General features: G+C 41.2%; 1 protein-coding gene across 1 annotated transcript in view; it reads right to left on the reverse strand.

Annotated features, from left to right (window-relative positions):
* Positions 1 to 13,034, reverse strand: part of RTN4IP1 (reticulon 4 interacting protein 1) — an 87,426-nt gene extending 74,392 nt beyond the window's left edge. Inside the window, exon 1 of the mRNA XM_066315207.1 lies at positions 12,938 to 13,034. The gene's annotated coding sequence lies outside the window, so the exon portion shown is untranslated. The remainder of the gene's footprint in view (positions 1 to 12,937) is intronic.
* Between the last annotated feature and the right edge of the window lie 1,823 nt (positions 13,035 to 14,857).

The following is a 14,857-nucleotide window of genomic DNA, read 5'->3' on the forward strand; positions in this document are numbered from 1 at the left end:
CTCTGTTGCCAGTTACTTGGATAAGCACAGCAGCCCATCCCCTCACATCAGTCAGGACCATTGCTGCTGGGCCATGCTTCAGGTCCCTTGTTCATATTTTTCTTTGGCGGTGCAGCCATGGTAGGATCTTCTTTCATGCAAAAGTATTTCACCCACTTTACTATGAGCTTTATCATAGCTATTCATCTAAGCATTTTTTACATATAATTTTAATAAAAAACAACTTAGTAAGTAGTATCATTTTAAAATTCAAGAAGGGTGTTGATAGAGAAAAAGCAGCGCTTAAAGGCAAAGTGGCAAACTGCCATTAAAAGTTAGAATTTGCATTTACTTTGTAGAGAATTTAATTTTTTAACTATACAGTTTTAGACCCTACTTTAAAATCCTTTCAAAATATGTTGGGTTTTAAATTCCCTTTATGCTTCATTGTCTTATTTGAAGTTTAAAAACTGAAAGCATTTGTGTAAACACTAACAATATTAATTTTCTTTTTTCCCCTATACACTACTACATTCACATTTAAATATGAGCTTTAAACAAAAATGCATAGGAAATTAAACACAGCTGAGCATTCACCCTTGAAAACTGAACAGAACTGCTTATAGATAATTTAAGAGTGCATGCATATTATGTTTGGCTTCCTTGGGAGTTATCAGAGAGATGCCAGCTCGTTTGCCAACTATTTCAAAGTAATTTAATACATAATGCATTCTAAATGTATGACACACTGTGTGGGAAAATTGGCATTTCTGTAGTAAGTTCCTAACTAAAGGAAGAGGGAAAAGAAATTATGACAACTGCTTGTCAAGACATTTATTCCAATGGCATCTGCCAATGTGGAAATGAAAAAAGAGCAGCATCAATGGGGTGTTCTTAAGATATGATTTAGAGTGTGGGAAGTGATGACAAGTAGTAGAAGAAAGTCACTGCCACTAATATTCCTAATAATTTTTTTAAAGGCCCATGATGCACTGACTTTTCCTTTAAGCTTGAATACATTTTATTGAATAAAACTTCCTGGAGACTTCAGATGAGATTTTCAGTCATGCACACTGACCACCAAACTGTCCTTCTGACCAGCTGGCCTGACTCACTTCACAGAGATTGCTTGATAGGAATTTTCCAGCACAGGGCAGAAAATACCACAAACATTTCTGCACCATTAAGGAAAAAGACACGGTCCTGCCTTGTCCGTGCTTGGTGTCTATGCTGATCCTGATGATGGCAATGACAGTGAAGAGGACTCTACCTGAAAAGGTGTTCAGGAAGTGACTGGAATCACTTGTCAAAACCTAGAATATTCAACTGTGAAAGTGAAGAGCAAATGGAATATGTCAGTCTCTGCATGGCAAATACAAGAACTGACCTCTAGGAAATGACAGATGTGTGAGAGCTTTGGATGAAGTGACTGGGAGGTATAAAGAGTGCAGCAGTCCATGGTAAGTCTTGATGCACAGAGCCAAATCTGGCATTAGCTATGCTGTTTATTGTGTGAGAGTGAATGCAAGTCAGCAGATAAAATGCCAAGGTAGAGGGAAATGAGAAAAACTGGACCTGTTCCATTTCTTACTCTGTGCAAGTTCATCGGCCTTTTTGCCACAATTTTTTTTACATCAAAATGGGGGAAAAGGAAAAAAACCCAAGAAAAAAATTTCCCTTATGTTTCTTTATAAGCCGATGAGATTTATATAGGATTTTAGCAGTCATCTCAGGGCTACAATCATCTCATATAAAACATTGAAAAATAAGAAAGAAAGGCAGGAAAAAAGGGAAAAAATACATCCCAAATGTATCTGTAACAAGTTGTTTTTCCAGCACAGCCTGTGACTATCATTTACAGATGACAGCTTTGTATCAAGATTCAAAATCCCCATTCTCAGTCATTTTCTGCAATCTTCTTAGGTTTCTAGAAATTATGGAAACATTTGTAGTGAAAACCCTTTTCAAGGGCCTTTGCAAGGAAAATTGCACTTAACACCTGACTCGTACTCCTCTCTTTTGTTACTCCAACAGGAGAATGAGCCAGACCTCCAGTCCTGCTGTACTGTACCAAGAATCCTCCTTTTTACTCTGCAGCAATGGTCTGATCCATCTGCCACAGCCACTGAAAATCGTGGCCCTGATCATGAACCAGGATTTTAATCCCAGGCTGCAGCCAAACTTGGCTGTACATGAGGACACTGAAGGGAAAAGCCTGCAGTTTTCCCCAGAATATGGCTTTCATTTACAGTTATGGGGTGTAGAAATAATATGGATGTAGGGTTCAACTTGGTGTACCTTGTGTATGCAGGGAGTCACTACAGTGAATTTCATGCTGCTGCCCTCAGAGAGTGTCTGCTGAAGAGGAAACACACATTTAGGGACTTGTAAACAGCTACCTCAGCTGCTGCTCCACTGGAAGAACTTTCACACCTAGTATGGTGGAGTGTCAATTTTAATTGCAGCTTGAGTATTGGTTGCTGTAACTCAAAGCTGGTTTAATGTAAAACATGGGTCTGAGATTAAGTTTTTAACTTAACTTTTTTAAGGTTTTTTTAAGAACTGCTGAATTTTTCATTCTTCCACACCTCACAGTGTAAGAAGGCAGATCACTACAGATTTGGTTGGTAAGGATAAGGTAAGGAGGGGGAGGGGAAAAAACCTTTATAACATTTCTTTATTACTCAGCTTCACATCTTACCTTCTTGTACACTTTCTCATAAACCACTTACCAGTTGAATTTGTATATTGTGACCTTTTAGCTTTAGCAGGGAGAAGAACTAAAGCTCTGGGCTTTCTCTGGCTCAGCCTGTGAAAACTGATGGATGTTTAAGCTTAATATACTAAAATTTCAGTTCCACAGACACACTGCACAGTACTTGCCAAATAGAATACCAAGATAGTCACAGGGAAATTGTGTTTTTGACAGCACAGTGTATAATGTCTGCTGGGGTGACTCCAGTTCCAGCAAGTCATAACTAGAGGTCACACGGTCTGGATGCACTCTTGTGTCCAAGGTCTATTTTCCACCAGGTCTAATCTCCAATGAGAAACAAAGGCAAACCACATTCATTGTTTTGGCATTTTTCATTATCTGAAGACTGGAAGAATGTTAACATAAGTGCAGAAAAACAGTCACACTTGCAGAGCTCACAGGTTCATATTTTCCCTTGTTGTCTATATCAGTGGCCCACACTGATGTCCAAGAGCAGCTGTGTTTGCACTGAGCTTCCTTGGTGCATATCCCAGTCCACCATGCAAGGGCCTCTGGGGTCAAACCTGGCACCTCTGGATCCCCTTTTTTCCAAGAATTTATCCAGTTGGATTTTGAACAGTTATAAACCTCAGACTCCCATAAATTCATCAGAAGTTCCCCAGTTCATTTGCATGTTTCCTAAAAGTTATCTGTTTTGTTTGTTTGGAATGTGCTGAGTACAGGTTTTGATTTGGGGCACCCAGCTATAGTGTTGAAGGTACAATAAGCATTTTTCCCTAGACTTGTTCTTCATACTCACTAGCAATATTATCCGCCAGACTCAGTCACCTTGCTCACAGGTTAAAAAGTGGCTATTTAGTCATTCCTTGTTTGCTTGTGGCCCTTCTCTGCCTTTCACTCTCTCTTCTCTGCCTTTCCCAGTTCTATTATACCTTTTCAAGGAGCTGGAATGGGGTAGGTGGAGTACAGCAGGAGTATGCAACAAGATGATGGCCAAAAAAACCCTCATCTGTTTAGTTCCCCCTTCCTAAGTTTCCTGGCAATGTCTACAATAACCCCAATGTCTCTTTTCAAAAAGGGCAGCTCAGATTCCAACACTATAAAACTTGCAGTGGGTTTTGCCTCCTTGATATTTATCTATGTTGAATTTTACCTGCTATTTCATCACACAGAATTTGGAGATCCTTCACATTTAGCCCTTACCTTTGCTATCCTGAGAATCTTACTGGTCATTTGATCACTTTGTTCAGAGCTTTCACTGACCTTGAGCACCACTGTCTCCCAACATAAAGCTATATTTATCTCTGCTGGCTGGAGTTCAGTGTGAAAATTCTCCAGGACTCCTAACTTCTTATTTCCTCTTCATCTAGCTAGTCATACATCTCAAAGATGAATGTCCACAGCAGCCTGGTTTAAAACCTTGTTGCATGCCTTTTGTTAGCTGAGCAGCTGGATCTCCTATAGCAATATCGCTGCTGAACTCTTCAGGAAAGCACCTCCAACATGTTTCTGAGGAAGAAGCTTTGGCAGTGTTTGCTCATCCCCTATATATCATATTTGCCCATGTGTATTCTTTTCTTTGGTCCAGGTCCTAATGGTTTTCCTGCTACAGACATAGCAGATGTATTTATTTATTTATCCATCGTATCCCAGATCTCTTCTGAAGCACTTTCAAAAATTGGTGTCGCAGTTGAAACCTCCTGCGCTCCAAATACATAAACAAGAGGTTGTGGATCACATTTAATTGAGTTCTGAGCTCCTTCAGAAAACACAGTGTGTTATAAATAAACATAAGCTCCCAAGTTCCTGAGACTTCTTGGAATCTGTTTCAAAGGAATTTTAAGTTTCTGGTTTGTGCCTTACCAAACACCATTTCTATCACTGTAGATGCCTTTCATTTGTTGTTCTTCACTCTCTGCCACCTTCACATTGGACTACTTCAAGCTCCTATTTGACCAGAGCATTTGTTATAAGAAATTCGCCTGCATTAAGGGAATTTTAATACTGGTATTCTGTCTTGTGCTGCCTCATGCTTTTAGTTTCTTTTCTGCTTTTCTCTTTTTTGGCCAAAACTCAATTAAAACATTAAAAAATATTTTGTGCTTTTGAAAACTGTCTGGCTAAGAACACTCACAATATTTATCCACCAACAAAGACTGCAAGGGCAGCACCAGTAAATCATAACTTGACCTGAAGGAAGTTGGAGTGGAAAGTGAAATCCATCAAGACTTTTAGAGCCAGCATTGTAAGTATCAAGTCAAACTCCTAGCATAACTTATGTCAGCTGGGGTTCTGATTCACTGCAATGTTTTAATCTGAGTTTCTGCATTTAAATGACACTTTGCAGCACCAGGATGATGCCAATCAATCTGCCCTTCCTATTCTGTGTAGTCTTTGCTCTGGTTCAGCAGTCACACTTACGAGTGGACTGTGTATTTCCCCCTGTAAAGATATTGCAACGTGTTTTTTTGAAGGACGTTTTTCAGTCCTATTTCTCATTTCCTGACCCTGGGGAATTATCTGGTGTTCAGGGTTGGTGTCTGGGTTGTTACAACCTTAAAATCAAAAGCAAGGTGCAACTCTAGTAAAACCAGTGGAGCTGACAACCCTACAGAGCAGCTGTAAGTGTGCACAGACTACATTGCCCAAACTAGATCCACATTTCTCATCCCGAGAAATTCTGTGATTTCCCTCTTCCATGCTTCAAACCCACTGGCTACTTTTTCTGCACGCCTGATCAATAGGACTGGATTCTCAAAATACCATTAGAGAAAAACAAATGTCAACAACAGAATTAGGGCCCTTTCATTTCTCCCCAGAAAATAGAAAACAAACATTGTAAATTGCCCATCAATCACTCAAATGCAAATGCTTGAAGTTCTTTTCCCTGTTGCAATTATAGAAGCTGTTCCATGCAATAAAAGGTTATTAAGGCAATACTTAATGGCCTTATTCATAATTCTAAGCAAGCTTCATTTAAAATTTAAACCTACCAGGCTGTTTGAATGTAAATCACAATGCTCTAGAGTAAAAAAAAAAAAAAAAAAAAAAAAAAAAAAAGAAAGAAAAGTGAGAACACCATAAATTTCAAGTATTTTCAGACATGTCTCTTCCCATCATTTCTGTTACATCAGCTTTACCGCTCACTCTTTCTCCCTCAATTAGACCATTCAATATTCTTCTCGCAATGCTCTCAGTGTGTTTTTCCCATTCTTGGTTGAATAACTCTCCAAACACAGCAGTGGAGGAGGGGTTGCCTTCCTGGAATCTGCTTACTTATCAGAATGGACATCTAAATGGTCTCAGAGCAAAAATTAATGCTATCAGGCCATTACAAGAGAGCCTTCTGAGATCATTAGGCAAAGCCTGACCGCAGCTCTGCATGCACAGGAGCACTTGGTTGTACAGTCACTCTCAGAACAAGCACCCTTAATCCTTTCCTGTTAAAACTTTGGTCGGAATTACAAAAGGAGTTGAGGTGTTTTTGTTGGTTTTGGGTTGTTTTATTTTTTTTAACGCTGTTGTGAAAGGCAGAACTCAGTTTATGATTAACTTAGCCAGACTGTAGACCTTATCTCGGCTCATAATTAGCATGGCTATTTTTTGGAATACAGCCTGGTAGCAAACCTGCACACACAAGTAAATAATTTCTCCCACTCTGAAGACTTTGCCAACTTCACTTAGGAAGCATCTAAATTATTTGAGCTAAGAGATAACAGCATGTGAAAAGGACATGAAAATAATAAACTCCTTAATGTTTTCTTTCAGTCTCAGGAGCAAAAAGGTTTCCAGGAACAGAGCATGATAGGGTTCACCAGTTTCAGTCTCACATACAGCACATCCATAGTTGGAAAAGGTCTTTTGATAGGTTCCATGACAAATCAATAAGAATTGCTCCACAGGAGGTTCAGCAAGTACTGGAATAAATCCAATTAGTTGCTAGGTAAATGCATTTATCTTTGTCTTCTAAATCAGTTTTTTCTTTCCTGAATGATCTTTCTGGACAAGGAGCGACATGAATGAACGAATGAATGCTATTGCAGCCAGGGCAATCTTTTGATTGAGGTAAGTGTGGGCTTCTTCTCACCTCTGCTCCTACATACTGATGAGGTGAACTGTGCTGTAAATATCAGTTCAAAATTACTTTTTGTCTCTTCTGTCCATTTCAAATTAAATACAGAAACTGAAGACTGGCTGCAGAGTATCTCTAGTGTGCACGTGAAGAGAACAAAGCTATTTTACTGAGGGACCCCACCTTCAGGGCTCAGTCTCTAAAAGAAAGGCCTCAAGGATCCTGACATGTGGTTCTTTCTTCCCTATTTATTAGCCAGCAGAAACATACAGACAGAGGACAAAAACTATACCCCATAAAGGAAAAAAAAAAAGGACTGCATTATTTTTTACTACTTAGAATAGTTTTTATGCTGTAACACAGAAAAATTCTATTTTTACAAGTTAATTGAGAAGTACCCTGTAGGACCCAAATTAATTTAGTCTATCTATAGACCAAGAACAATATCTTAAAAAAAAAGTTTAAGAAAGTTATTCTAATTCCCAAAGCAAGTACCATGAGGTTGGATTTGGGTACAGAAATAAATATCTGCTCCTTTAGAATCATTCTACACTGAGCCACAAAAGGGATATGGATTGCAGGGGGTTTTTTTGCGCGCCATAGTACTGCTACTGCAATCACATTATTCCTTTTGAAAAACAAAGAACTTAATATGAAGAAGGTACAACTGGAAGCAAACACTACATGAACAATATACTTTGCTTAGGATTTTATTTTTCCCCTTAATGATCCATAAGATCTACACACGTGTCCAAATCATCTTGGAAACCAGTTGAAATCAGTGGTCCAGCAGAGGCCACAGAGATGATGAGGGGTCTGGATCATCTCTCTTATCAGGAAATACCACAGGAGCCAGGCCTGGTCCGTCTGGAGAAGAGAAGACTGACAGAGGATCCCATTAATGCATGTAAACATCACCAAGGTAGGCATCAAGAGGATGTTGCCAGATTCTTTTTGGTCATGCCCAGCGACAGGACAAAGAACTCAAGGAGCTCCACCTCAACATGAGGAAAAACTTGTTTACACTGAGGGTGGCAGAGCACTGGAAGAGGCTGCCCAGGGACATTCTGCATTCTCCCTCTTTGGAGAGATTCAAAACCCCACTTGGATGAATTCCTGTGTCACCTGCCCTAGGAGACCCTGCCATGGACTTGGTGATCTCCAGATGTCCCTCACAACTGTTCTGTGATTCTGTGTTTCTGTAAAACGAGTGAACTCTGTCAAAAAAATGCCCTATGGAAGAGGAAAAGAACTTGCAGGACATTCAAACCTCTGCACTAAATACCTTATGTCTTACATTTAACAGTTTAAAAAGCCATTTTTCAGATGCAAAATTAATGGATATTCAATTCTATAGAGGGATTAGAAACATTATACAGAGAGATTTTCTAGTAAGTAATTTTACATTTCACAAAGAAAGATCTCTAAGCACTAGGTTCAATTTTCTGATCGAAATGCAGCCCCAGAGATGTGTTGAGGCATCGTCCAGCACATCTATGATTCAGGCTCACTCCTCTTGATTCTTTCTAAGATCCAGACAAATTTCAGAGCTCTGTGACTCACTGTCCTCAGAGAGGAATGTTTATGTCACCTCACTCCTTGACTCCTTCAAAGGACATTGCCACACGGGCATTGGTTTCAAAGCTCTCGTTTTCAAACTCCTCCATAACCACTTCAAACACCACCTCCATGTCACCTTGTGAGGTGATGGCATTGTGAGAAACAGAGCCAGGAGACAGAAAATGGAGTGACGCTCTTCCTTCCTTCATGTGCTGCTCCCTTTCCTGACTGCTGCGTACGGTGGGTGAAACTGAGAGACCTTCATGGTCAGCGTGGGGATGACACTTCTGGGAAGGTAATGTTCTCCAAAGTACCGGAAGTGGTTTTTACCTTATTACACACGCACTGGAAGATGTTACAAACCAGACACTCTAGACACAAGATTCAAGTCATGGTTTATATTGGACGTGACAGCAAAGCTGAAGATTATGGCAACTTTCACAGCTGATGTATTTGCTGACTTGTGACAGTAAGAGAGGAGGAAGAGAGCTCCAGGACATAACAGGTGACCTATCTCATGCAGGTTGTTTCAGTATGGATTTTCTTCTTGGTTGTAATGAAAATCCTTCTGCTAATTTGTCAGAGACACATGATACCTGTGTGGAGGTGGTCAGAGCAGAGTTTGCCTCTGATTGAACCAGAAGCATCTTCAAGATTTAGCAGTACGAGTATCCTCGCTGTCATTTATCCCAATTACAGGACTACCTGTCCAAAGGGTAGCATGTCTGGCAAGCTAGGTAACAGTCTCACTGCCATCAGCATGGGCTGCATTTTGGAAAGATGCTGTACTACACCACTCATGACAATTTGAAGGTCTGGCAGGCTCACTACACACACCAGGACAAAGGAAAGAAGTACAAATGGCTCCTCCACCTCTGTGTCCCTGGACGTGGGTAGGTAAGTCCTGGAAGTTTCCTTGTTTGCAGGAGAAATCTTACCAGAACTTGCCTCCAACTATTACTTCCACCACAGCTTTAATTACTCAGTTTTGCCATTAAGCCATGGGCCATCAAGTTTTAATGTAATCTTACATTGTTGATTAAAACATTGTGTTATTTCCTGAATGTCAAACAACATATGACAATAAAGTGGGCATAAAAGATCAGGAAAACAAATGTTCAGTTACTTCAGTACTGAATGCAAAACATGAGTGACTGATCTTTGAATGCTTTTGTATTTGCTCGAAGCTTTATAACAATAAAATTGACAATAGTAATTAGTTTGCCTTTCAGAAAAATGAAATTTGAATATTCCTGAATTCTCCAAAGCCCAACAGCTTGTAGCTAAGGCAAATAAATTTGCTTTCACTGGTTCTCCTATAACTGTTGGTAATGTCCTTTTTTAAATCAAAGACTGAAATAACCCCAAAACTCTTACTCTTTCTGAAAGCAAGTTCAGACCTGCTGGTTAACAGTTGTTTTATCTAAGATGAACATCTTGAAGTTATCCCCATGATCCTAATCTTCAGATACACACAACAGAGAACTACAGATACCTCAAGAGAATGACTCACAAAGTGAGGTAAATTAGGTGGGTCTGACGAATTACCTTCTCAAGGGGCCTATTTCTCTCAACTGATATAAATAAATCTTAGGGTGCCTGGCTTGGATTTAGCAAGGTGATGATGTTCAGACAGACACATTAAATTACATCTATTTTCCAATTTTCTTAAAATACATAGGGTTTATATATTAGAGCACTTCAAATTAGAAAAGATCTTCAAAAGCATAGGAGAGCTATCTGACTTCAAAATTATCTCAGTCTCTTTAAACATTTAAAATATAGAGTTATCTTTGCTCCTGATACTCTTGCAGTCATGTCTGCCCCCAGCTGAATCCCTAGGTCTAGGAGGAATCAGAGACCCAGAGGAAACACAAATGGCATTGATCTCTTTGGCTTTGATGAATTTCTGTTTATCATCCTTAACCAGGATTGAGAAAATAACCCCCTAAAGAACAGAGCAACTAAGGTCTTCCGAAATGAAAACGTTTCTGAAAAGGGAGGCTTATGTCATCCCTCTCATTTTGTACCTGCAAGCAGCAGTCAGCAAAAGGAAAGACTACCAGAAAGACTCACCATCTCACAGCAGCAGCTTTCTTTACATTTTGCTATATACCATGCTATCAGCTTGTCAGAAACACTGCTGCCATTAAGAATCCTAATTCTCCCCTCCCCATTTCTCACATCCATGAGGTTATTTCTCATCTACATCTGGGTTATTTACTGTGAGCAACCACTGACCTTCCCAGAACTGAGGAAGACCTGTCAATTGTTGAAACTCTATGAGACCCTGTCTGAGACATCACCCAACCTTTCCCTAGGTGGTAGGTTTTACATGAGCATGTTTCATTATAATATACCACGCCAACAAAATCTCAAATCACCACCAGTTATTTTCAACACTGTGTGGAAGAGAGGGGAGGTCTGCAGAAGGCAAATTTGATACAAAGAAGGGCATGGGAATGCCAGAACAGACTGACTGATATCCCAGTAAACAAGGGAACAATCAGTCCACATGTGCCCACAAGATGACAAGGGAAACAAGCAAAAAACCCAAATAATTCTGTTTTGCCAAAAACTTACACCAGATGAATCTGGTGTCCTTTTCTGACAAGCTAATAAGCCTGGTGGCTGAGGGGGAAGCTATATACATCGCTTACAATCATCTCACATGACACTCTCATAAACAAGCTTTAGCAACATGGTCCAGCTGTAACCAGCCTCAGGTATGGGCAAAAGGAGATGAAAACCTGCTTTCAGCACAGGGGCTATTGGTGAGTCACTGTCAGATGGGGAGAGAGAGGCTGTCAGCTCTCTTTCACTCAATGTTTTTATCAACAGCTAAATGATGGTACACAGAGTGGATAACAACAAACTGTAGGTTGCAAATGCCTTGAAGGGCAGAGTTAGAGCTAAAATTGATCAATAATACCTTCTTCACTATGAAGAAATTCAGCACGGACAAGTGCTAATGCTGCACTGCAGAAGGAGAGAAATTAAGTGCAAAACAAGGATTGACAAAGGACCTGAGCAGTAAAATGGGTCCAAACTTTCCCATGTATGAGTAGCATGAAGCTGTGCCTGGGGCACACTGAGAGGGTTGCCACTTGTGAGAGACAGCAGACATAATTCCATTCTTTCCAGCACTCCTTTAAGTCTCTTTTGGAGTGTTGCGTTTAAAGGCCAAAGGGGAAGCCAATCTAGAGAGATTTAAGAGGGTCATAACCAGTGCTGAGCACATCTGTTCCATGAGGAAGGTGGATGGTGAGGCTCCTTCACCCCAGGAGAGCCCTGTCTCAGGCTGCTGCAGCTCCTTGTACCCTCAGGGACTGTCTCCTTCCACAAGGCTCAGGCTCTTTCTTTACAATTCACCTTTTCACACTGTTCCTGACTTTTAAATTGTTTCTTTTTCTCATTTGGCAAGGAAGGACACACTATGTCTTCCTCCTGAATAAGGATTTCCAGCCTCATTTGGTGTTCCCTCTTCTGGGCTTCCCACTGGCCTTTCCTTGCTCTGCTCACCCTTTGCTGGAGCACCCCACGGCCCAGAGTGAGCTCAGGTCACCTTTCATCATGTTCTTGTGTCTCTTCTTCTAGGTCACCCATCACTTCTCATGTTTCCATGCCCCCCTTCTTCTGTTTTGGTATATGAAAAAAAGGGTCAGCAAGCCTGTGGCGAAAGCTGGGTAAGGAAAAACATCAGCCTAAGTAACTGATGACTTGGCTGATAGCTTTAAAAAATGTTTCAATATTTGTGTGGGCATGGCTCCAACAGCATCCACAAGAGCTCTTAGGAAAAGGGTTGGATTTCCCACTCAAGAGAGTGCACAGAGGACTTTTGCCTCTCAAGTAACCTATATGCTTTTGGGTATTACATCTTTCCAGTCAACTTCACAAATATTTTCATGTTTCTAAACTGTGCGGTATGGATTTTGCTCACGTGTGGTGCTGTGGATCCGTAGCTCATTGATGCTGCTTCCTGCACCACCTCAGGGGCAAGGGGATGTCAGGAGGCACCAGGCACCACACTGAGCAGCAGCTGGCTCACAGCCATGCTCGTCCCTCACCTGGCCCCAAAGGAGACCCAAACAGAGCCCTGGCAAGCCCTGTGCCAAGCCCACTGGGGGCATGAGGATTCATCCTGCCTGTGTAGAGCACTGCCTAGGGACCACTGCTTGCTGTCATGCCACCAGTGGTTTGACATTCCTTGACTGGGAGAGCCTGGCATTAAAGGTCTCTAAATGTGGCCGCATTGCTGTTTGTAATCCACAGCCAAAACCACCTCAGTTCCTGCACTCCACACAGGCTGCATATGAGGCAGATTCCCAGACCTTTCCCCCAGGGCTGACACCTCTGTGCCATCCCAAGTAGCCATGGCACTGCATTTAGTGGAATCCTGCCTGTGATGGCTGTGCCAGGACAGAGATGCTGGGGCTGCAGGAGGCATGAGACAAAGCAGGGGCAGCAAGAGGGTGACATGTAAGGGTCAGTTTTCCTTAATGGACACCGTCGTTTTCTTTTCGTCAGCTTGTACTTCCAGAAATTCACAGTTTCCTCATTCCCAAGGCCACTGTGTCTTGGGGGTAGGACAGAAATGAAAACAGACTCACGTGTTTGTCACTAGCAGGCACCTTTACACAATGTTCCTCATACTCAGTGCATGCGTCAAGTGCTGCTCCTTGGCTGGAGCCTAAACGTCCTGTTCACGCAGCTGAGCAGGGTAATGGCATCCGAGTGGGGAAGGAAAGAATGAATCATTATTCCCTACACAAGTCCTGACCCCACCACCTCCCTGGCAAATGAATGCAATGCTTTCCAGGGCTCTTACAGTGATACTTTTGTGAGCCATCAATTATTTATGTACCTGGTCAATAATTTAAATGTCCTGGAATGTGCATATTACAAAATAACTGCCTTCGTTCTTTAAATTCGCCAGGATACCCTGCTGGCACTAGAACAATTAATGACTTAATAAAGTCTTAACAGCAACATTGAAATACTGGATTTTACTGCTTTGATGGTAACTCAGCTGAATTCTACACTTTGGAAAAGTTATCCTTGAAAGAACACATTAGGCATGTGGAGAAGTTTTAGTAATTTGGGGGTATTTAGTAAATAAGGTACCGAGGGTTTCAAAGAAGCTGTTACATTTTTTTTTAAAAAGTCACTTTCCCTTAAATAAGTGACACAGAGAGTAAGAAAATACTTCTAATAGGGCTCTTGCTACCATAGCCATTTGCATATGAACCTCAGTGACAGTGGAGATGCAATGAGGGCAATGTGACCGAAGATGATTCTATTCCAATGAGGCAGCATCTGCAGCAGGTGCAGAATTGCAGTAGGCTTGGGCTCAGTCCTGAGAAGGGCACAGCCCTTGTGAAGGGTTCATGCAGCCCCCTCTTTCCTCCTCTCACATCCCCAGCTGGATACAGGAAGTGTTCACGTGATATTGGTAATTCACACCAATTCGCTGCCTCTAAAAAGGTGTCCAGGTGACCCTGCTGTCATTTTAACAAGGCACCTGGACAAAGGGCAGCTTGTGTTTGGCCACAAGACTTCTACAACTGTTCCATTATGATGTATTACAAATCCGAGTTTCAATATAATTGAAGAATTAAACCTAGATAAGCATTTGCCCTAGAAAACAAATCAGTTTGTCTTCTTGGGAGTGTTTGGGACTGTGATTCCTGTGATCTGAACTCCCTTTTCTTTTCAGGGATGCTAATGAATATACTAGAAAAGGAACTGTAAACCATTTGTGACAGCATCTTTTCTAAAATCTTGCAGATGGTAGATCAGCTTTTGACCAGTAAAAGCAACCTCCCACACTTCATCCCAAAAAAAGTTATCAATGGAGCAGATGAGTGACCAGCCCACCTCCCCAAGAGCATTTCAGGGTAGAGTGATGTAGCATGAGCATCAACAAGCACAAAAAATGTTTACAGGCAAACTTAACTACGCCCTTTCAGAGGTATTTATCAATAAAATTTCTTCTGTAATGAAAAAGGGTCAGTACAATTTCATGTTCAGATCCAGGTAATGATGTAAATTAAGGAACAAACAGGAAATTGTTTCATAATTAATGTGTTTGATTAAGAACCATAGGATGTGGAATAAACAGAGCAAGAGGTAGGAGTTCTGTGAGGTACATGGGAACCCAATGTACTGTGCTTCACATTATGTAGGTAAACAACAGCATGGACTCTGATGGCTAACAAGGGCTGTGCCTGTGCTGCAGCTTCCATCAGACCGGGATGGTTGCTCACAGCAACTCTTTTGACAAAGTCAGCAGGAGCCTAATTCCTCAAATCTTGCTGTCAGACAAGGCTGGAATTGGTCAATGTGTTTAAATTAGCTGGGGCAAGAGGAGGAAAGGGCTGGTTTCCAGGAGAAGTCTAATTTCCTGTTTTCTGAATTTCTTTGTAAAACCACTTTTAATTACAAAACTATATTTACCTTAGGCTGCAGAGCTTTATTCCACTAGTATGCTGTCCCTGGGTAGAAAACACAAAACTACTCTGTTCTCTGCT

The sequence above is a fragment of the Sylvia atricapilla genome, chromosome 3 (assembly GCF_009819655.1).
Source record: "Sylvia atricapilla isolate bSylAtr1 chromosome 3, bSylAtr1.pri, whole genome shotgun sequence".
Taxonomy (NCBI): Eukaryota; Metazoa; Chordata; class Aves; order Passeriformes; family Sylviidae; genus Sylvia; species Sylvia atricapilla.